At 42.7% G+C, this 23,524-nt stretch overlaps 2 long non-coding RNA genes across 4 annotated transcripts in view; one reads left to right on the top strand and one right to left on the bottom strand.

Annotated features, from left to right (window-relative positions):
• Positions 1-23,524, bottom strand: part of LOC137307055 (uncharacterized) — a 46,465-nt gene that overhangs the window by 2,639 nt on the left and 20,302 nt on the right. Inside the window, exons 3-4 of one of the 3 annotated variants that reach the window (XR_010959010.1) lie at positions 7,552-7,623; positions 642-2,832 (exon numbers count right to left, since the gene is read on the bottom strand). This is a non-coding gene — a long non-coding RNA (uncharacterized lncRNA). Of the gene's footprint in view, positions 1-641; positions 2,833-4,972; positions 5,076-7,551; positions 7,624-23,524 lie in introns of those variants that run through there. The other 2 variants (XR_010959011.1, XR_010959012.1) reach the window with 2 other exon arrangements.
• LOC137307054 (uncharacterized) lies at positions 18,999-20,771 on the top strand. The gene is made up of 2 exons (XR_010959009.1): positions 18,999-19,145; positions 20,472-20,771. It is a non-coding gene; the product is annotated as an uncharacterized lncRNA (long non-coding RNA).

Below are 23,524 nucleotides of genomic sequence, written 5' to 3'. Positions count from 1 at the left end.
GTGTATTGGCACCTCTATTGTTTCTTAACACTAACCAAATAGATTCTATCCGTGATCCCTCAAGGACATCCTTTCTCTCCAGCACTGACATTTTCTCCTCAATCAATACTGCTACGAGCCCAAATCTCCCCGCATCCTTTTATTCGTTTCCTATGTTTAATGAACACGTTGTATCCAGGAATATTTAGTACACAATCCTGCCCTTTTATGAGCCAGGTCTCTGTTATCGCCACAACATCATATTTCCATGTGGCTATTTGTGCCTGCAGCTCACCAACCTTATTTACCATGTTTGGTGCGTTTACACACATGCAGTCTAAACCTACCTTAGACCTTCTCGTATTTTGTATTCGTCTGATCCCACCTAATAATATATTATTTCTTACTCTAGTCTCTCCCAATCCTTTGTGGACATTGTTTCTCCTTTCTAATGCTACATCCTGGTGCCCATCCCCGTGACGCGTATATCAATATTACAGAGTTTTCAATTCAGTATACACAGCAAACAATTTAATATTTTATTTTTTTATTTCAAATCAGCATTTGTATAATTTAAAATATTAAGTATGAATCAAATGGCCTCCCTATAAATCCAAACAACATGTATATAATCTAAGGCAGCATTTGTATAATTTGCTTATTTATCTCTCAAAACTATATATATATATATATATATATATATATATGTGTGTGTGTGTGTGTGCATGTGTAACTTAATGCAAGACATCTCTCAATTAAAACCACATATCTAAAATTTCAGAGAACAAATATAACTTCAAGCAGTGGATGAATCATTTAAAACCATGTGTTTATTAAAGCAGTTTTTACTTATTTAAAGTGACATTCTTGTAATCGAAAGCAGCCATTTTTACAGACGATAACATCATCATTTAAACCAGCTTGTGGCAATTGATCTCTATCATCTAATTTGAAAATTCTCGTTCTCGTGTTTCGTATTCTTTATCTGCCCATGTTCAAATTCACAGGACACTGACCAGTTCAATGGGAGTAAGGAGAGAATGGATGACTTGTAAATGGAGATTGAATCTTCACTGCCTCCAATTATATCCTACCCTTCCATCGAGCTCAGTTTGTAGCTCTATCGCCTCTGAGTCAGCAGGTCGTGGGTTCATTTCTCACTGCAGAGACTTAGGCCCATGATCCAGGTTGGCACTCCCGGTGCCTGTACCGAGGGAGTGCCTCACTGTCGGAGGTACCATCTTTCAGATGAGACGTTAAACCGAGGCCCCATTTGTCCTCTCAAGTGGACATAAAAGATCCCACGGCCACGGTTGGAGGAAGAGCAGGGGGAGTTCTCCCTGGTGTCCTGGGACAATATGTATCCCTCAACCAACATCACGAAAAACAGATTACCTGATCACTCTCACATTGCTGTTTGTGGGACCTTGCGCTGTGCAAATTGGCTGCCGCGTTTCCTATATTACAACAGTAACTCGGTTCATTGGCAAGAAAAGCGCTTTGGGACGTCCTGAGGACGTGAAAGTGGCTATAAAATGCAAATCTTTCTTTCACCTGAAAACTGCATTTGATTTTTCCTTCCAATTTCTTCAACAGTTTCTCACCGAAATATCTCGGGATTTTCTCTCTGCTTCGTATCTTTGGGATAATGGGCAGGTACTCAATTTGGCAGGATGTGACTGGTGGTGTCTCTCAGTGATCTCTCTTGGTGCCTCAACTATTCACTGTAGTTATTAGCGACTCAGATGACGGGACAGAGAGCCACATATCCAAATTTGTCGATGACACAAAGATAGGCAACATTCAAGTGTAGATGGAATCATAAAACTACAGCGAGATCGTCACAGATTAAGTGAATGGGCAAAACTGTGGCAAATGGATTTCAATGTAAGCAAGTGTGAGGTCATCAACTTTGGACCGAAAAAGGATTGATCAGAGTACTTTCTAAATGGTGAAATGCTCGAAACAGCGAAGGGCCAAAGAGACTTTGTACATAGATTATTGAAATGTCATGGACAGGTGCAGAAAATAATCAAAAGGGCGATTGGAAATGCTGGCCTTTATATCTAGAGGACTATACTACAGGTGGTAGAAGTTATGCTACAACTGTACAAAGTCCCGGTTGGACCACTCCTGAATACAATATTCACTTCTGTGCTCCGCACCAAGGAAAGATATATTGGCCTTGGAGGGAGTGCAGCGTTGATTTACTAGAATTATACCTGGACTCCAATGGTTAAATTACGAGGAGACATTGCACAATCTCGGGTTGTATGCCTTGGAATTTGGAAGACTAAGAGGTGATTTGATCGAAATTTTCAAGATATTAACGGGAACTGATAGGGTAGATAGAGGGAAACTATTTCCGCTGTTTGGCGAGTCTGTGATTAGGGGACATAGCCTAAAAATTAGAGCCATGATTTTCAGGAGTGAAGTTAGGAAATATTTCCACACGCAAAGGCTGGTCGAAGTTTGGAATCCTCTTCCACGGACAGCAGTTGATGCGAGCTCAATTGTTAATTTCAAACCTGAGATAGATAGATTTTTGTTCACCTTAGGTATTAAGGTAGATGTGGCTCAGGAGCGCCGATGGAGTTAGGTCACAGATCAGACATGATCTTATTGAATGGCGGAACAGATTCGAGGGGTTAAATGGCCTCCTTCTGTCCCTCTGCAACACCTTTATAAATCACTGTGTTAGACCGCGGCTGGAGTACTGTGTCCAATTCTTGGCACCACACTTTAGGAAGGATGTCAAGGCCTTGCAGAGGGTTCAGATGAGATTGACTGGTATAGTTCCAGGATGAGGCAGCTCAGCTACGTGGACAGACTAGAGAAATTGGAATTGTTCTCCTTCGAACAGAAAAGGTTAAGAGGAGAAATATTAGAGGTCTTCAGATTTACAAGGGGTTTTCATATAGTTCAGAAGGAGAAATTGTTTCGACTGGCAGGAAGGTCGCTAACCAGAGGACGCAGATTTAAGATAATTGGCCAAAGAACCAGAGAGGGGAGGTGATGAGGAATTTCGTTTACGCAGCGAGTTGTTATGATCTGGAATGCACTGCACGAAAGGGCAGAGGAAGCAGATTGAATGGTGACCATCAAAAGGGAATTGGATAAATACGTGAAGGGGAGAAAATTGCAGGGCTCTGGGGAATGAGCAGGGGAGTGGAACTAATTGGATAGCTCTTTTAAAGAGATGACACAGGCACGATGGGCTGAATGACCTCTTCCTGTGCTGCACGACTCATCAAACGCTGAGGTTTAATACTTCGTGCTTCCAGAAGATGGCACCTTTGCTAAAATATTCCCGCTACCCCCCCCCTCCGCCACCCAGTGGACTGTTGGTGAAATGCAGCGAAGTTGGACCCTTCACATTTCACAGCAACTCTGGTGATATTAGTGATTCACTTGACATTGATCTTTCCATTCTCCCTCCTCCCACCCGCTACACGTACCGACTGTTGCTGAGGGACGGGCTCCACAGACCCAGGCTGCCTCATTGACAATTCACACCAAGGGCCTTATCTCCTGTGTCACAAGGGGCTCTCGTTGCCAGCCGCTACCGCACTTTCCAGCAGGGGTCATTGCTGACCAGGAGTGATGGAAGAGAGAGCGAGACAGACAGACAGGAGAGGGATAGAGAGATAGAAGGTGAGAAAAAGAAAGTAAGAGAAAGACACACACACACACACGGAGACTGAGACAGAGAGAGAGAGGGGGCAGACAGAGAGAGGTGGAGACAGAGAGAGAGAGGGAGTGGACAGAGAGAGGTGGAGACAGAGAGAGAGGGAGAGAATATAAGATCATAAGAACATAAGAAATAGGAGCAGGAGTAGGCCATTCGGTCCCTTGGGCCTGTTCCACCATTCAATAAGATCGTGGCCGATCTTCTCCAGTAACTCCACTTTCCCGTCCAATTCCCATATCCCTTTATTCCCCATGAGTCCAAAAACCTATCGATCTCAGCCTTGAATGTATTCAACGACTGAGCATCCACAGCCCTCTGGGGGGAGAGAATTCACAGATGCGCAAACCTCTGAGTAACGAAATTCCTCCTCATCTCAGTCTTAAATGGCCGACCGCTTATCCTGCGACTATGCTCCCTAGTTCCAGACTCTCCAGCCAATGGAAACGACATCTCAGCATCTATCCTGTCTCGTTTCGAGATTCTCTAGCCGGGGAAGGGGAAGCGAGAGGTAGAGGAAGAGGCAGGGAGAGGGAGAGAGACCGAGAGAGTGACGAACACACAAACTTAGAGTGACAGAGAGAGAGAGAGACAGGGAGAGAGGGAGAAAGAGAAGGAGAGTGATAGAGAGGGGGAGAAGGAGAGAGAGAGAGCAGGAGAGGGAGGGACGGGAGAGAGATAGAGAGACAGAGAGAGAAAACGACAGAGAGAGACAGAGTGGCAGAGAGAGACAGAGAGGCAGAGAGAGAAAGAGAGGGAGAGAGACGGAGATAGAGTCACATAGAGAGATAGAGAGAGATAGACAGAGAGACATACAAAGAGACAGAAAGCGACATAGCGAGAGGCAGATTGAGAGAGACAGAGAGAGAGAGAGACACACACACACAAACACAGACAGGAAATGGGACAGAGAGAGAGACAGAGAGAGAGAGAGGCACAGAGAGAAAGAGAGTCTGGAGAGGGAAGGGGAAAGAGACACAGCGGGACAGACAGAGGAAAACTGTGCAGCTTGAGGAAACGAATCTGTAATGATTAACAGAAAAAGGAGATAGAGAGTGAGAGAAAGATGGAGAAAGACAGATTGCGAGAGATAGAGAGACACAGAAAGCGAGACACAGAGTAGGGAGGGAGCAAAGGGGAAAAAAATGAGAGAGAAAAAGACAAAAAGGACACAAAGAATGACAGAGAGCGAGTAGAGAAGAGTGAGACAGAGAGAGAGATAGGTGGAGAGGGGGGCAAAGAGAGAGATTGATGGAGAGAGCAATCCAGCTAGTCCCACTCCCCCGCCCTTTCCCCGTAGCACTGCATTTTTTCCTTTCAAGTACTTATCCAGTTCCCTTTTGAAGGCCATGATTGAATTTTCCTCCACCACCCTCTCGGGCAGTGCATTCCAGATCCGAACCATTCACTGTGTAAAAAAAAATCCTCATGTCAATTTTAGTTCTTTTGCAAATTACCTTAAATCTCACTCCTCTGGTTCTTGACCCATCCGCCAGTTTCTCTCTTAATGCTCCCCCACTGACACTTGCTCCACTTGGCCCACCTCATTCACGAGATCCAAGTCCAGCAATGCCTCCTTCCTCGTTGGGCTGGAAACGGACTCGTTAAGAAAGTTATCCTGAATACATTTCAAAAATTACTCCCCCTCTGTGCCGCATATATGATTACTACCCCAGTCTATATTAGGATGGTTGAAGTCCCCCGTTATCACTGCTCTATGGCTTTTGCACCTCTCTGTAATTTCCCTGCAAATGTGCTCCTCGATATCCTTCCCACTGGTTAGTGGCCGACAGAATACACCCAGTAGTGTCATGGCACCTCTTTTATTTCTTAACTCTCTGACCCCTCCAAGACATCCTCTCCCTCCAGTACTGCATTATTCTCCTTGGGTGCCTGTGAGATTTCAGCTAGGTTCAGGTCGTTGGATTCGAAATCCATTGGGCTTTCCTCGGGCAGATTCGAACCCGGCTCGCAGTGGAACTTTTCAGTTATTCGATACCTGTTATTTTTCGTTCATCCTTTCAACCTGGAGATCAAGGGCCCTGAAACTGCTCAGAATTTTCTCCAATAGATTTTATTCTCGTGTCAGTGGCCGCGTGGTCGAATGGAAAAGGCGCTTGATTTCAGTCTGAATCGTGTTGCTGTTAGAAGATTACAGCTTCGAGTCCTGTCGCGTTGTTTTTAGACACAGGGCGTAACCTTTTCCTACATGTTCCGAATGTGTTTTGCACCCGACCATTTCTAACTCAGAGTCTTCAGTCTGTCCGGCATTTTTTTACATCCCGTGGCGAGAGAGGATCTCTCACTGAAGTTTACTTACAAAAGTTGACTCTCCATTTTCAATATTATCGAATTCCCATTCCCTCGAAGAACGAAGCCAAGCAGAAGGAGGGAATAACATCGAATTACAGAGAATGTTCAGCACAGAAACAGGCCATTACGGCCCCACTGATCCACGCCGGTGTTTATGCTCCACACGAGCCTCCTCCCGACTGATTTCATCTAATCCTATCAATATAACCTTATATTCCCTTCTGCCTCAGTGATTGAGGGAGAGGTTTTGAAGATGTTTTGGGTGCTCTTGATCGGCACATAAAAGCCGGTCCGCCCATTTAATGCTCGGTTTGGCACAAATCCAACCTCTCAGCAAGGACTGTGTTTGAAAACCCCACATTCAGTTTAAGTAAGACCTTCAGATCCGTAGCGGCCGTAGTGTTGACTCTCTGTGACACACAGCCGCTTGCTGAAGTTTGTTTTGAGTGCTGCACCTCGACTTTTCACAATTCACTATAAAATGACATCGAATTTACAGCACACAAACAAAGCCATTCGGCCCAACAGGTCCATGCCATAGTTCATGCTTCACACGAGTTTCTTCCCATTCTGCTTCACCTCACTCTATCATGATATCCTTACATTCCTTTCTTCCTCATGTACTTATCTAGCTTCCCCTTAAATGCATTCATGCTATTCAGCTCAACTATTCCTTGTGCTAACACGCTCTACATTCCAACGACTCTCTGGGTAAAGACGTTTCTGCTGAATTCCTATTGGTTTACTGCTGAATTTCTGATATTTTTGCATCCTAATTTTGGTCTCCCCCACATGTGGAAACATTCTCCCTCCGTCGACCCAAGACAACCCCTTCATCATTTTAAAGACTTCTATAAGGTCACCTCTCGGATTTCACTTTTCCAGAAAAATGCACCACAGCCTGTTCAGTCTTCCCTGATCGTTATAATGTCTCAGTTCTGGTATCACCATTGTAAATCATTTTGCACTTTTTCCAGTCCCTCTACGGGATTTTTGTACCATGGGGACCAGAAATGTGCTCAGTACTCCAAGTGAGGTCCATTCAAAGTGCTATATCAGTTTAACATGACTTCTCTGCTTTTTAATTCTATTCTTCCAGAAATTAACCCCAGTGCTTTGTTTGCACTTTCTATGGCCTTGTTGACCTGCCTAGGCCCTGATCTCTGGAATTCCCTTCCTAAACCTCTCCGCCTCTCGACCTCTCTCTCTTCCTCATGGACACTCCTTTAAACCTATCTATTTGACCAGACATTTGCTCACCTATCTCCTTATGTGGGTCCTTTTCAAATTTTGTTTGGTAACACTCCCGTGAAGTGCCTTGGGACGTTAAGGGCATGATATGAATGTAAGTTCTTGTTGTTGTAGCATTGCCACATTTAATAATTTATGAATCGATATCTCTCGGACTCTTTGTGCTTCTACGCCACTTAGAAACTTATTTTTCAAGGAAATGTATTGAAGCGACCGGAGTTTAAACTGTCCACTATTTCCCAGGGGACTCCCGTTAACCTGCAAGTTCAAGCCCGAAGGGAAGTGGTGATTCTGCTCTGTCAAGGAATGGGAAAGCTTACCTGTGCTGTGTGCTCTTTGCTGCGGGCTTCAGTTGCAGTTCTACCGCTGTGGACACTTGAGGTCCGCAAGACCTGGTAGGACAGAAACACGTGTATTCATTGCAAAAATGTGCAACATGGACTTGAAACATCTGTCATCGCTACAATATTATGTAACAAAGGCCTGGAACATCTGCAATCGCTACAACAATGTGCGACATAGGCCTGAGACATCTCTATTCATTGCAAAAATCTCAACAAAAAGGTGTAACATGGGCCAGAAACAACTCTCGTCTCTGCAGCAATATATGAAATAGGCCTGAAACATTTCTAATGTCTGCAATATTCTGCAACAGGGCAGAAACATCTCTGATCTCTGCAACAAGTGTTACATAAGCCTGAAGCCCATCCATTAATTACAGAAATGTGCAACATAGCCTGAAACATCATCACTCTTCGCAGCAATGTATAACATGTACCGGAACAATCTGTCATCGCTGCAACAATGTGTCGCATGGGCTCGAAAAATCTCTAATCTCTATCACAATGAGTAACCACATCTCTAATCTCTACCACAATGGGACTGGAACATCTCTAATCTCTGCAACGATGTGTACATAGGCCTGATACATTTCTAACCTCTACAACAATGTATATAATAGACCTGGAACAAGTCTAATTTCTAGAAAAATGCGTAACATAGACCTGAAACATCTGCAATCGCTACAACAATGTGTAACATAGGCATGAAGCATCTGTAATCGTTCTAACAATATACAGCATAAGCCTCAAATATATCTAATCTCCACAATAATGTATAAAATAGGCCTGAAACATGTCCAATCTCGACGTCAATGTATAAAATAGGGCTGAAACACCTCTAATCTCAACAACAGTTTGTATCGTCAACCTGAAACATCTCTAATCTCTGCAATAATCTGTAACATAGGCCTGAAATACCTCAGCTCATTGCAAAGATGAGCAACATAGATATGAAACATTGTAATATTCACAACAATGTATAACATGAACCTGAAACATTTGTCGTTTAAAGAACAATGAGGAACACACGACTGAAACATATCTAGTCTCTACCACAATGTATAACATAGACAGGAAACATTTAAAATCTCTGCATCAATGTCTGACTTAAGCCTGAAACACCAACAATCTCTGCAACAATGTATAACATAGGCATGAAACGAATCTAATCTCTACAACAACCCGTAATATAGGTCAGAAATATCTGTAATTTTTGCAAAAATGTATAACTTGGGACTGAAACATCAAGAATTTCGACAACAATGCGTAACATAGGCCTGACGACCTCTGTTCATTGCAAAAAATCTGCAACATGGACCTGAAATATCTGTCATCTCTACAACATTATGTAACAAAGACCTGGGACATCTGCAAACTCTACAACAATGTGCAACATAGGCCTGAAACATCTCTAATCTCGACAACGATATGTAATATAGGCCCGAAACATCTCTAATCTCTGCAACAATGTACAAAATAAACCTGGAACATCGCTAATTTCTAGAAAAATGCGTAACATCGGCCTGAAACATCTGCAATCTCTCAACAATGTGTAGCATAGGCATGGGAAACCTGTAATCGCTAGAACAATGTACAGCATAGGCTTGAAAAGGTATAATCTCTGCAACAAACTGTAACACAGGCCTGAAACATCTGTAATCGGCACAAGAAAGTACAGCATCGGCATGAAAATGTGTAATCTCTGCAACGATGTGTAAGATAGGCTTGAAACAATTGTAATCTCTCCAGCAATGTATATCGTGAGCCTGAAATATCTCTAATCTCTACATCAATGTATAAAATTGGCTTGAAACATCATTAATCTCCACAACAATGTATAACACGGGAATTAAACATCACTAATCTCTACAACAATGTATAACACGGGAATGAAACTTCATTCATCTCAACAACAATGTATAACAGGGGAATGAAACATCATTAATCCAGACAACAATGTATAAGAGGGCAATGAAACATCACTAATCTGTACAACAATGTATCAGTTTGGCCTAAAACATCTCCAATCTCTGCAACAATGTATAACACTGGAATGAAACATCACTAATCTCTACAACAATGTATAACAGGCGAATGAAACATCATTAATCTCGACAACAATGTATAACAGGGCAATGAAACATCACTAATCTGTACAGCAATGTATAAGATAGGCCTAAAACATCTCCAATCTCTGCAACAATGTATAACACGGGAATGAAACATCACTAATCTCTACAACAATGTATAACAGGGGAGTGAAACTTCACTAATCTCTATATCAATATATAACACGGGAATGAAACATCACTAATCTCTGCAACAAAGTATAAGATAGGCCTGAAACATCTCCAATCTCTGCAATGATATAAAACATAAGCCTGAATCAAATCTAACCTCGACAACAACCTGTAACATCGACAAGAATCTTCGGCAATTTTTGCTATAATGTATAACATGGGCCTGAAACATTCCTAATTTCTGCAACAGCATGTATCATGGGCCTAATTAACTCTATTCATTGCATAAATGTGCAACATGGGCCTGAAACATCTCTCATCTTCACAACATGATGTAATAAATGCCTGGAATATCTGCAATGGCTACCACAATATGTAACATGGGTCTGTGACATCTCGACTCGCTGCAGCAATATATGAAATAGGCCTGAAACATCTCCAATGATACAACAATGTGTAATATAGGCCTTAAGCAGCTCCAATATCTACAACAATATGCAACATAGGCCTGGAGCATCTCTAATCTCTGCAACATTGTATAACATGGGCCTGGAACATCTCCAATCTCTCGAACAATGTATAACAACGGACTCAATCATTTCCACTCATTGCAAAATTGTGCAACAGAGACCGGAAACGTCTGTAATCTTCGCAACAGTGTGTAAGAGAGGCCTGAAACATCTGTAATCTCTGAAACAATGTATCACATAGGCCAGAAACAGCACTAATCTCTACAACGATGTGGAACACAGGCCTAAATTACCACTTTTCATTGCAAAAATGTGCAACGCAGACCTGAAATAACTGTTATCTTCTCAACAATGTACAACATGGGACTGAAACATCGGTCTTCTGTACAACTATGGTAACACAGGCCTGAAACATCTGTAATCGTTAAAGCAACGTGAAATATAGGCCAGAAGCATCTGTAATCTCTACAACAACCCGGAACATAGGCCTGAATCATCTGCAATCTCTGAGACATTTTTAATCTCGACAACATTGTTTAAAATAGACCTGGAACCTCTCTGATCTCTACAACAATGCATAACAAAGGCATGAAAAAACTCGAATCTTGACAACAATGCAAAAAAATAGACCTGGAACGTCTCTAATCTGTACAAAGATGCGTAACATCGGCTTGAAACATCTGCAATCCCAACAACAATGTATCACATGAGCTAGAAACATTTCTAATCTCCATAACAATGTGTCATACAGGCCTGAAACATGTTATCTATACAACAACGTGTAACACAGGCTGCAACGCCTGTAATCGCTACTGCAACGTGCAGCATCGTCCTGATAGATCTCTAATCTCTACTACAATGTCTAAAGTAGGCTTTTGTAAACAATTTTACAACACCAAGTTATAGTCCAGCAATTTTATTTTAAATTCACAAGCTTTCGGAGGCTTCCTCCTTCGTCAGGTAAATGTTCAGGAGCTCCTTGAAGTCTACGCATTTATACATCACAGAACAATACATGGTGTTTACAGACTGCCCCTGCAACTGCCCGTTGCCAAGGCAATCACCGTGTTCAGACACCTCTCTGTCTGAACACGGTGATTGCCTTGGCAACGGGCAGTTGCAGGGGCAGTCTGCAAACACCATGTATTGTTCTGTGATGTATAAATGCGTAGACTTCAAGGAGCTCCTGAACATTTACCTGACGAAGGAGGAAGCCTCCGAAAGCTTGTGAATTTAAAATAAAATTGCTGGACTATAACTTGGTGTTGTAAAATTGTTTACAATTGTCAACCCCAGTCCATCACCGGCATCTCCACATCATAAAGTAGGCTTCAAACATCTTCAATCTCTACAACAATGTGCAACATAGGCCTGAAACACATGTAATCTCTTCAAAAATGTGTAACATGGCCCTCCAACATCTCGAAGCTCAAAAGCAATCTATAACATAGGCTGGAAACATTTCTAATCTCGGAAAATGTCTAACATAGGCCTGAAACATCTCTAATCTCTTCAACAATGTGTAGCATTGGCCTGAAACATCTCTAATCTCTACAACAATGTGTTGCATAATATTACAAGATATAAAAGTGACAGGGCCATGATATACATTTTTGCAACGATCACAGATGTTTCGGGCCTATTTTACAGATTGTTCTGGAGATTAGAGATGTTTCAGGCCCATGTTACACATTGATGTCGAAATTAGATATATTTCAGACATATGTTATACACTGTTGCAAGAGATTGGAGATGTTTCACGCTTATGTCACACATTACTGTCGGGATTGGAGACGTTTTAACCCTTTGTCATACATTTTTGTAGTGATTATTATCTGAATGGTGATAGATTGCGAAAAGGGGAGGTGCAATGAGACCTGGGTGTCCTCGTACACCAGTCGCTGAAAGCAAGCATTCAGATGCAGCAAGCAGTTACGAAGGCGAATGGTATGTTGGCCTTCATTGCATCAGGATTTGAGTACAGGAGCAGGGATGAAGAGAAATTTCTTCACTCAGAGGGTGGTGAACCTGTGGAATTCTCTACCACAGAATGCAGTGGAGGCCAAGTCATTAGTTGTATTTGAGAAGGAGATAGATATATTTCTTAATGCTAAAGGGTGAGGGGGAAAAAGCGGGAACAGGATGCTGAGTTCGACGATAAGCCATGATCATTTTGAATGGGGGAGCAGGCCCGAAGGGCCGAATGGCCGACTCTTGCTCCTATTTTCTATGTTTCTATGTTTCTATGATTAGAGTTGTATCAGGCCCATTTTCTACATTGTTGCAGGCCGATGTTATGCATTGTTGTAGAGATTAGAGATGTTCCACGTCAATTTTATCGATTGTTGTATAAATTAGTGATGTTTGAGGACCATGTAAGATATTGCTGTAGCGATTGCAGATATTTCAGGCCGATGTTGCACATTGTTGTAGAGATGCCAGCTGTTTCAGGATAATGTTATACATTGTTGCAAAGATTACAGATAGTTGAGGGTTTTGTTGCTCATTGTTGCAATGGGTAGAAATGTTTCGGGCCTGTGTCCCACCTTGTTTTACAGATTAGTGATGTTTCAGTCCTACGTTACACATTGTTTTAGGCATTGGAAATGATTCAGGTCTTTGTTATACATTGTAACAGATGTTACAGATGTTTTAAGCCTATGTTACATCTTGTTGCAGAGATTAGAAATGATCCTGGCCTATATTATACATTGTTAGAGATATTAGAGATGATTCATGCCTATTTTATATCTTGTTGCAAAAATCAGAGCCGCTTGCTGCCGATGTTATATATTATTGTTGAGTTTAGAATGGTTTCAGGCCTTTTTTTATATTGTTGCAGAGAGTAAAGATTTTTCTGACATGTGTAACACATTTTTGTTGAGATTAAAGATGCTTCAGTTCTTTTTTATACATTGCTGCAGAGATTAGATATGTTTCAGGCCTATGTTACATATTGTTGCAGAGATTATATATGTTTCAGGCCCATGTTATACATTGTTGTAGATATTGGAGCTGATATAGGCCCATGTTATACATTGTTGTAGATATTGGAGCTGATATAGGCCCATGTTATACATTGTTGTAGATATTGGAGCTGATATAGGCCCATGTTATACATTGTTGTAGATATTGGAGCTGATATAGGCCCATGTTATACATTGTTGTAGATATTGGAGCTGATATAGGCCCATGTTGTACATTGTTGTAGATATTGGAGCTGATATAGGCCCATGTTATACATTGTTGTAGATATTGGAGCTGATATAGGCCCATGTTATACATTGTTGTAGATATTGGAGCTGATATAGGCCCATGTTATACATTGTTGTAGATATTGGAGCTGATATAGGCCCATGTTATACATTGTTGTAGATATTGGAGCTGATATAGGCCCATGTTATACATTGTTGTAGATATTGGAGCTGATATAGGCCCATGTTATACATTGTTGTAGATATTGGAGCTGATATAGGCCCATGTTATACATTGTTGTAGATATTGGAGCTGATATAGGCCCATGTTATACATTGTTGTAGATATTGGAGCTGATATAGGCCCATGTTATACATTGTTGTAGATATTGGAGCTGATATAGGCCCATGTTATACATTGTTGTAGCATTTAGAGAAGTTTCAGGCTTATTGTATACATTGTGTAAGAGATTAGAGACGTTTCTGGTTTATGATACACATTGTTTTTGAGATTAGAGAAGATTTAGCCTTATTGCATACATTGATGTAGAGATTAAATATGTTTCAGGCATATGTTATATATTGTTGCAGACAATAGAAATGTTTCAAGCCTGTTATATATTTTTGTGGAGTTAAGAGAAGTTTTAGACCCATGTTATGCATTGTTGTCATAATTAGAGATGTTTCAGGCCTATTTTATATATTGTTGCAAATATTAGAGACGTTTCTGACCTAAGTCATATATTATTGTTGAGATAGCGATGTTTCAGAGCTATGCTTTATATTGTTGCAGGGATTGGAAATGTTGCAGGCCTATGTTACAAGTTGTCGTAACGATTGCAGATGTTTCAGGCCTATTTTATACATTGTTGCAACGATTGCCGATGTTTCAAGCCTATGTTACACAGTGGTTCAGAGATTAGTGATGTTTCAGGCCTGTGTTACACATTGTTGTGTACATTAGAGATGTTTCAGGCCTATGTTACACATTGTTGTGTACATTAGAGATGTTTCAGGCCTATGTTACACATTGTTGTGTACATTAGAGATGTTTCAGGCCTATGTTACACATTGTTGTGTACATTAGAGATGATTCAGGCCTATGTTACACATTGTTGTGCACATTAGAGATGATTCAGGCCCATGTTACACATTGTTGTGTACATTAGAGATGATTCAGGCCCATGTTACACATTTCACTGCTCTTTCCTCAAAGCCCTGCAATTATTTACCCTTCAAGAATTTATCCAATTCACTTTTACACATTAGTATGAAAGTTACTATTGAATCTGCTTCCACCACTTTTCAGGCAGCGCATTCCAGATCATTACAACTCGCTGCGAAAAAAAACCGACCGCATATCTTCACTGGCTCTTTTGCCGATCATCTTAAATCTGAGTCCTTTGGTTACCGACCCGTTTGCCACTGCAAACAGCTTCTAATTATTTACTCTATTAAAACTGTTAATGATTTTGCATACCTCTATCAAATCACCCCTTAACTTTTTTCTGTTCCAAGGAGAACAAAGCAGTTTCTTCAGTCACTCCACATAATTGAAGTCCCTCATCCCAGGAATCAATCTAGTAAACCTCTTCTGTACCTTCTCTGAGGCTTTGACATCCTTCCTAAAGTGCGGTGCTCAGATTGGACATAATACTCCCGTTGAGGCCTAAGCATTGTTTTATAAAGTTTTAGTATATTATTCTTCCATTTGTCCTCTATCCTCTATTAATAAAGTCCGGGATCTCTCATCTTTTACTGCCTTCTCAACTTGTCCTGCCACCTTCAAAAATTTGTGCACATATACCCACAGATCGCTCTGTTCCCCCACATTGCCTCTCCTATTCTTCCAGCAAACGTATCACTTCACACTTCTCTTCGTTAATTTACATCTGCCATGGATGGACCCATTTCACCAGTCTGTCTGTGTCCTCCTGAAGACTGTTACTATCCTCTACATTGTTTACCCCGTTTCTGAGTTTCGTCTCTTCTGCTAACTTTCAAATTATATCCTGTACACCCAAGTCCAGGTGTTTAATATATACCAGTCCAGGATCACTCTGGGCCTGTTTAGTTGGGGTGTGCTGTCAGTCACGGATCATTCTGTGCCTGTTTAGTTGGGGTGTGCTGTCAGTCCCGAATCATTCTGTGGCTGTTTAGAATGGGATGTGCTGTCAGTCCCGGATCATTCTGTGTCTGTTTAGTTGGGGTGTGCTGTCAGTCCCGAATCATTCTGTGGCTGTTTAGAATGGGATGTGCTGTCAGTCCCGGATCATTCTGTGTCTGTTTAGTTGGGGTGTGCTGTCAGTCCCGGATCATTCTGGGCCTGTTTAGAAGGGGTGTGCTGTCAGCCCCGAATCATTCTGTGGCTGTTTAAAAGGCGTGCGCTGTCAGCCCCGGATCATTCCGTGGCTGTTTAAAAGGCGTGCGCTGTCGGTCCCAGATCATTCCATGCCTAGAATCATAGAGTCATAGAAAAATTGCGGAACAGAATGAGGCCATTCTCCCCATCGTGTACGCGCCAGCTGAGAAACGAGCCATCCAGCCCAATCCCACGTTCCCGCATTTTGTCCATGGTCCTGTAGGTCAAGGCTCTTCAGGTGCACATCCAGGCATTTTTTAAATGAGTTGAGGGTTTCTGCCTCTACCACCCTCTCAGGCAGTGTGTTCCAGACGCCCACCACTCTCTGGGTTTAAAAAGATTCCTCATTTCCGCTCTAAACCTTCTGCAAATCACTTTAAATTCATGCACCCTGATTATTGACCCCTCCACTAAGGGAAATAGGTCCTTCCAACCTGCTCTATCTTGGCCCCTCATAATTTAGGACACCTCAATCAAATCACCCCTCCGCCTCCTCTATTACAAGGAAAACAACACCAGCCGAGGTAAAATTCTCCAGTCCTGGCAACATCCTCGTAAATCTCCTCTGCATCCTCTCTCGTACAATTACATCCTTCCAGTAATGTGGTTATCAGAACTGTGCGCAGTACTCAAATTGTGGCCTCAGTTGTGTTTTATACAGTTCCAGCATAACATCCCTGCTTTTATATTCTATGCCTAGGCTAACAAAGGAAAGCATTCCATATGCCTTCTTAACCACCTTATCAACCTTTCCTGCAACCTTCAGGGATCTGTCGATATGCACTCCAAGGTCCCTCACTTCATCTATACCTCACAGTATCCTCTCATTTATTGTGTATTCCCTTGCCTTGTTTGCTCTCCTCAAATTCATTACCTCGCACTTCTCCGGATTGAATTCCATTCGCCACTTTTCTGCCCACCTGACCAGTACATTGATATCTTCCTGCAGTCTACAGCTTTCCTCGTCACTGTCAACCACAAGGCCTATCTTTGTGTCATCCGCAACTTTCTTAATCGTGCCCACTACGTTTCAGTCCAAATCGTTAATGTATACCACAAAAAGAAAAGGACCTGGTACCGAGCAGTGCGGCACCCCACTGGAAACAGCCTTCCAGTGGCAAAAATATCCGTCAACCATTACACTTTGCTTCCTGCAAAAGAGCCAATTTCGGATCCAATTTGCCACTCTCCCTTGGATCCCATGGGCCTTTACTTTTTTGATCAATCTGCCATGTGGGACCTTGTCAAAAGCCTTGTTAAAATCCATGTGGACTACATCAATTGCGCTACTCTCATCGATCCTCCTTGTCACCTCATCGAAACATTCCATCAAGTCAGTCAGACACGATCTCCCCTTAACAAATCCGTGCTGACTGTCCTTGATCAGTTCATGCCTTTGCTAAGTGACAGTATATCCCGTTCCTCAGAATTGATACCAATAATTTGCCAACCACTGAGTTTAGGCTGACTGGCCTGTAATAATCGGCCTATCCCTCACTCCCTTTTTAAACAGCGGTACAATGTTCGCAGTCCTCCAATACTCCTGCACTGCCCCTGTATCCAGTAAAGTTTGAACAATGATTGTTGAAGCCTCCGCTATTTCCTCCCTGTCTTCTTTGAACGGCCTCTGATACATTTCATCCGGCCCGAGTGATTTATCCCGTTTCAAAGAAGCTAATCCTCTTAATACTTCCTCTCTCACTATGTTTATCCCATCCAATATTTCACACTCCTCCTCAACTTCAATCCCCAATCATTTAGTTTTTATTTAAAGGGGATGCGCTGTCATTTCCGGATCATTCTGTGTCTGGTTAAAAAGGGTTTGCTGTTAGTCCCGGATCATTCTGTCCGTTTAAAAGGGCTGCGCTGTCAGTCCCGGATCATTCTGTATGTTTAAAAGGGATTTGCTGTCAGTACCGGATCATTCTGTGTCTGTTTCAAAAGGGTTTGCTGTTAGTTCCGGATCATTCTGTCCCTGTTTAAAAGGGATGTGCTGTCATTCCCGGATCATTCTGTGTCTATTTTAAAGGGGTGTGCTGTCATTCCCGGATCATTCTGTGTCTGTTTTAAAGGGGTGTGCTGTCATTCCCGGATCATTCTGTGTCTGTTTTAAAGGGGTGTGCTGTCATTCCCGGATCATTCTGTATCTGTTTAAAAGGGGTTTGCTGTTCGTCCCGAATCATTCTGTGTCTGTTTAAAAGGGATGTGCTGTCAGTCCCGGATCATTCTGTGGTTGTTTAAAAGGGGTTTGCTGTTAGTCTCGGATCATCCTGTCCCTGTTTAAAAGGGCTATGCTGTCAGTCCAGAATCATTCTGTGGTTGTTTAAAAGGGGTGTGCTGTCAGTCCCGGGTCATTCCGTGTCAATTTAAAAGCGATGTGCAGTCAGTCCATGAACATTCTGTGTCTGTTTACCGGTAGAACAGAGATCAGACTGTGAAATATTAAGGAGCAAGGTGAGCGAGCAGGTGCGACGGGGTATATATTGACTTCACGTGGAGATAATACTGTAGTTGGAGTTGATGGGTTAAATGTCCTGTTCGTGTACCTGTCACATTCTGTCACCTGAACTCACGTGTTAAGCCTTTTAGTTGGGCCACAGCTCACAACCTTGTGATCTGAAAGATCGAGAACTGCCAACTTCGTCCAGCTGCCAACTGATCAACAGTCACACAGAAAGGAAACAACTTTTCCCAGGATTTTTTCAGAGAGCGGTCAGTCCCCGTGTGTCTGATGAAAAAATGCAGACAACTCTCTGTGCCAGAACTGATGGAAGCTCTTCTCTCGGTTCTTGGAGTCATCACACCAGAGACATCACACCAGATGGCATATTAAAGTGCACGGGAAGCGTGCAGGAGAGAGGGGTCTGATTTCGAGCTCATGTGGATGCAATACTTTGGGTGGAGTTAAGGGTGAAATGTCCTGCTTGTGTGCCTGGCACATCCTGTCAGATCAGCTCGAGTTTTAAAACCAGAAGTGGGGCCAAAAACACAACCTTGTGATCTGAAAGATAGAGAACTGCCAACTGAGGCAAGCTGCCAACTGATTCACGGTTACACAGAAGGGAAATTCGTTTTCTCCGAATATTTTCAGAGAGTCCCTCCCCGTGTATGCGATTATAAATACAGCAAACTCTCTGAGTCTAGATACAGAACTTGTGTACTCCAGCCGTCTGATCCTGACTCTGAGGAACTCAGCGGAAGATGATGAAAGTCCTGCTCTTGGTATTTGGAGTCCTGGTGCTGACTCAGTCCATCACTGTTGATTGGTGGAGGTTGGGAGGACGCGTCGTTGTCGCAAGTCGCGGAGGTAAGTTTCTCTGATCTCGCAACACCAAGTTTTGTTTAAACTATTTTATGATCTGAATGAAGCACACGGTTTGATTGGTTAAATGAATATTATTGTAAGAATGATTGAAGAATTTAACCTGAACCAACTAAATCCCCCGATTGTTTAGTCGGTACCTGAGCGGGTAGTGGGGATGGTGGGTGTTGTTTGATGATCCAAACAGACCAGGAATTAAAGCACAAATTACTGGCCAGTGCCAAGTCAGTGGATCTCAGCCGGAGCATTGACCTGTTTGGGAGACTCAGTAATTGGTCTCAGTTCCCAGGTATTAGGGAGGGCGAAACTCACAGTTCCTGCTCCCAATCAGTGCTACCTGCTACAAAGTGTAAGAGTCCGAACGGCATCAGGAACTCCTTCAGCCCCTTTCCCCCACACTCACTGCTCAGACCCAGATGAAGAATGGTGAATTGGGAGCGATACTGGAGGCATCTGTGGAACCGGACCCCAGACACGAGTCAGATTTTCATAACATGAGGGGAAGGGATTGGATCAAAAGGGTTTCAAAACAGGTTTCTGAATCCTAATAATTCTGCAGTCTACATAGAGATCAGAATATGAGGACATGAACTGAGTAGAGGAATCAACAGTGAAACTATCAAGTTCAGTCGCCGGGTGTCAGTTTGCCTCAGTTGGGAATTGAGTGAACATGTTGTGGGTTGATGTTCCACTCCAGTACATACAGCCCAGCACTGGGGGAGTGCTGCACTGTTGGAGGTGTCATTTTTGAATGAATCGTTAAACGGAGACCTTGTCTTCCCGTTCATGGGGCAGGAAACATTTGGTGGCATTATTTGAAGAGCTGGGAGTTCTCCTGGTGTCTTGGACCAACATTACTCTCTCAACGAACATGACCAGAAACTCCCCACACTGTCAAGTCTCATTTTCTGTTTGTGGGACTTTGCTGTGAGCAATTTGGTGCCAACATGGTGTCGGCACTTCAGAAATAATCCTTTGTCTTTGAAACACCTTCGACCCTTCTGTTGACGGGAAAGGCTCGATATAAATGTCAGAACTTTCTTTTCTTTGTCTCTGGTCTCAGATAGCGGGAATGGTGGGCTCCATTCTGTGGAAAACCTATTGTGCTGCCCTTGAGAACAAAGAGTGAGTCTCTACAGGTCGGGGAGAGGTCAATGCGAGGTTTAATGAAGTAAAAATGAGCTGAGGTTCATGTGTGGTCCAGAGTCAGTCCCGGTAACACGGACAGACTCAGCTTCATGTTTTCTCATTGATCTCCCACCCTCTTTGTTCAGAACGGTCAATTAATTAACTCTTCGTTTTGTATTTTAGTGCACGTTTTCAACTGCAGCTCGCTTGGAGCAATGTGTCGTGAGGGATCTTGTAACACAAACGAGGAGACTCTGCTGCTGATCTGCCACGATGGGTTCCATTGTTGCAGGCCGAACTAGTGAAAGATCCAGTGATGGATTCTCACCAGCCCGAGCGCTCCAAGTTCTCACTGAATGAAACCTTCGTTCACGGGGAGCAGGCTCTGTTTGATTGTGTTCGTCCCATAACCCTCGGACCCTGTATTACTGCTGTCTGAATAATGGGCTGTACTCAGAAATAAATCTCACTGCATTGATCACAGCTTCATATCCGTGTCTTGTTTCTCTTTTGGATCATTGTGTCCCAGGTTTGCATGCTCAGGGGTCTTATGAGGCTGCGGGAAGATGTCGGAATCGTCGGTAATGAGAAGAGGAGACCAGAGCAGGGAATCTCTGAAAGTGCCTAATAACACATTCAGAAAATTACTGAAATAAGACAGGCGTTCAAGGTTCAAGATATCTCACTTGACCGGGTTTCTTCAGGCAGATTGGAAGGAGACACACATTGCATCAGGCCCATCAGATTGCTTGATTGGTCATTAAAGCGGGAGCTTTAACTCTGAATCTAGCCCGTGCTCTTCCTGCCCTGGGAGTATTTGATGGAGACAGTGTAGATGGGGCTTCACTCTCTATCTAACCCTTGCCGTACCTGCCCTGGGAGAGTTGATGTGCCAGTGTTGAGGGAGATTGACAAGAGACCCATGTGAATCTGGCAGTATAACTCGATGCTGTTGGATGAAGCTGCTCTGACATCAGTAACTATATCAAAATCATTACTTACTGAACACAATTGTATGGGTTCAAAACCTGTGATTATAACCCAACAGCGCTCTTACATTAGAAGAATAAAAAATATAAGAAATATTTAACTGTATAGGGAAGCAAAGATAAAACATGTTCCAACTTCTGTCGCTCTCTCTGCCTCTGCCTAATCTCTCGGTCTCGTTTTCACTCACTCTTTCTCTCTTTGACTTAATTTATCTCTCTCTATGCTTCATCTTTCTCTGCCTCTGATTTCTCTGCCTCTGTTTATTTAACTCTGGCCCTGTCACTCCCTGCCTCGTTCTCCCTCTTTCATTCAGTTTGACGGGGTCTCTCTTTTCGATCTCTCAATCGCTCTCTCTCTCTCGCTACCTCTAGCTTATTTCACTCTGCCTCGTCTCTCTTACACTTCCTGCCTTGTTCTCTTCTCTATCTCTCGTTCCCTCTTCTTGCCTCGCTCTCATTCCCCCTCACTCCATCTGTATCGTCCCTCTCTCTTCTCTCTGCATCATTGTTTCTCGCCAACTCTGCCGCTTTCCTGTCTCTCATTCTCTTCCTTTCCATCGCTGCTGCTCTAACTTCCCTCCCCCCTTTCTATCTCTCTGCCTTATTCTATCTCGCCTACCCTCTCTTCTCTCTCTCTCTAAATCTCCCTCTCTCTCACTTATTTCCACCTGTCACTGTTTCCTATCTGTCTGTCACTTACCCACTTTCTCTCTCTGTCCGGGTCTTCGTTCTAAGTTAAGATCCCTGATGCAACAGGACTATCCAAACACAAACACTTTCACACTGATCCCAGCCTGTACTCTGAACACATTGCATGAGCTGATCACAGCTTCTGCACCCCTAGTTCGCAAATGAGCTGCTCAGGATGTGCAAGGCCCACCAGTGGCATGGAATCCTGCAAGATTTTGACATTGCTCGAGAGCGAAGCCTGCTTTTGGTCCTAACTTCTGCTGCACCTCTGCCTCCACGTCTCATGCAGCCTCGATTCTTGAACTAATTTTATTATCTTCCATCCTCAAGTGACATTTACACACTCTTCTTCATCCATGAATTATCCATGCCTCTGATTTGGTTCTCTCTGCGAATCTTTTGGACCTTGTTTTTCCTTATTTTTGACAGTCCGTCTCTGTTACTGAATCTGTTTGTTCATTTTCTAATTTGATGTGAAATTTTTGAATAGCTGGCAAGCAATACCTGATATTTTGCTCAGCGTATTTCCACAAATTGAGATGAATCTAGGGAGCAGAAATTAACCAAATGAACCTTCTTTGAATCTTCTCTAAGGCAAGTATATCTTTCTTTCGGTAAGGAGGCCAAAACTGTACACAGCACTCCAGGTGCGATCTCACCAGAGCCCTGTACAATTGCAGCAAGTCCCCCTTACTATTTAACCCAACCCCCTTGCAATAAAGGCTAACATGCCATTTGCCATCCTAATTGATTGTCGTACCTGCATGCTAACTTTCTATGATTCCTCCACAAGGACACCAAAATCCCTTTTAAATCCCGATATAAACACACGAGGGAGAAATGAACAGAAGTGTATGCTGATAGGGTTAGATGAAATAGGGTGGAGGAGAGATAGAACAGGAGTTAAAGTTCAAAATTGGGTTAAGGCCAATTTTACTAAGCTGAGAAGTGATTTAGCAAAAGTGAAATAGAAACAGCTACTTGAAGTTAAATCAGTGTCAGAGCAGTCGGAGCCATTAAAAGGGAAATTCAAGGGTTTCAGAGTAAACGTGTTGCCACAAAGATAAAGGGTGGGACTGCCAAATCTAGAGCCTCCTGGGTGACAAGTAGCATACAGGGTAAGATAAAGCAAAAAAAGGAATCTTATGTCAGACACCAAGTGCTCAATACTGCAGAAAGCCTAGAGGAGTATGGAAAATGAAATTAAATTAAATCGGTGAAATTTAAAAGGAAATTAGGAAAGCAAAGAATAATACTGGTAATTAAAATTATGGAAAACCCAAAAAATGTTTTATAAATGCATAAAGAGCAAGAGGATAACTGTGGAAAAAGTACAGACTATTGGAGATCAAAAAGCTAACACATGTGTGGAGGTGGAAAATGTGGGTATGGTTCTAAATGAATACTTTAATTCTGTCTTCACAAAGGAGAGGGATAATGCAGGAATTGAAGTTAAGAAGGAGGAGTGTGAAATATTGGATGGGATAAACATAGCGAGAGAGGAAATATTAACGAGATTGGAATTTTTGACAGTCGATAAATCACTCGGCCCGGATG

Source organism: Heptranchias perlo, chromosome X (genome assembly GCF_035084215.1).
Source record: "Heptranchias perlo isolate sHepPer1 chromosome X, sHepPer1.hap1, whole genome shotgun sequence".
Classification (NCBI taxonomy): Eukaryota; Metazoa; Chordata; class Chondrichthyes; order Hexanchiformes; family Hexanchidae; genus Heptranchias; species Heptranchias perlo.
This window is presented reverse-complemented; position numbering and strand designations above follow the sequence as displayed.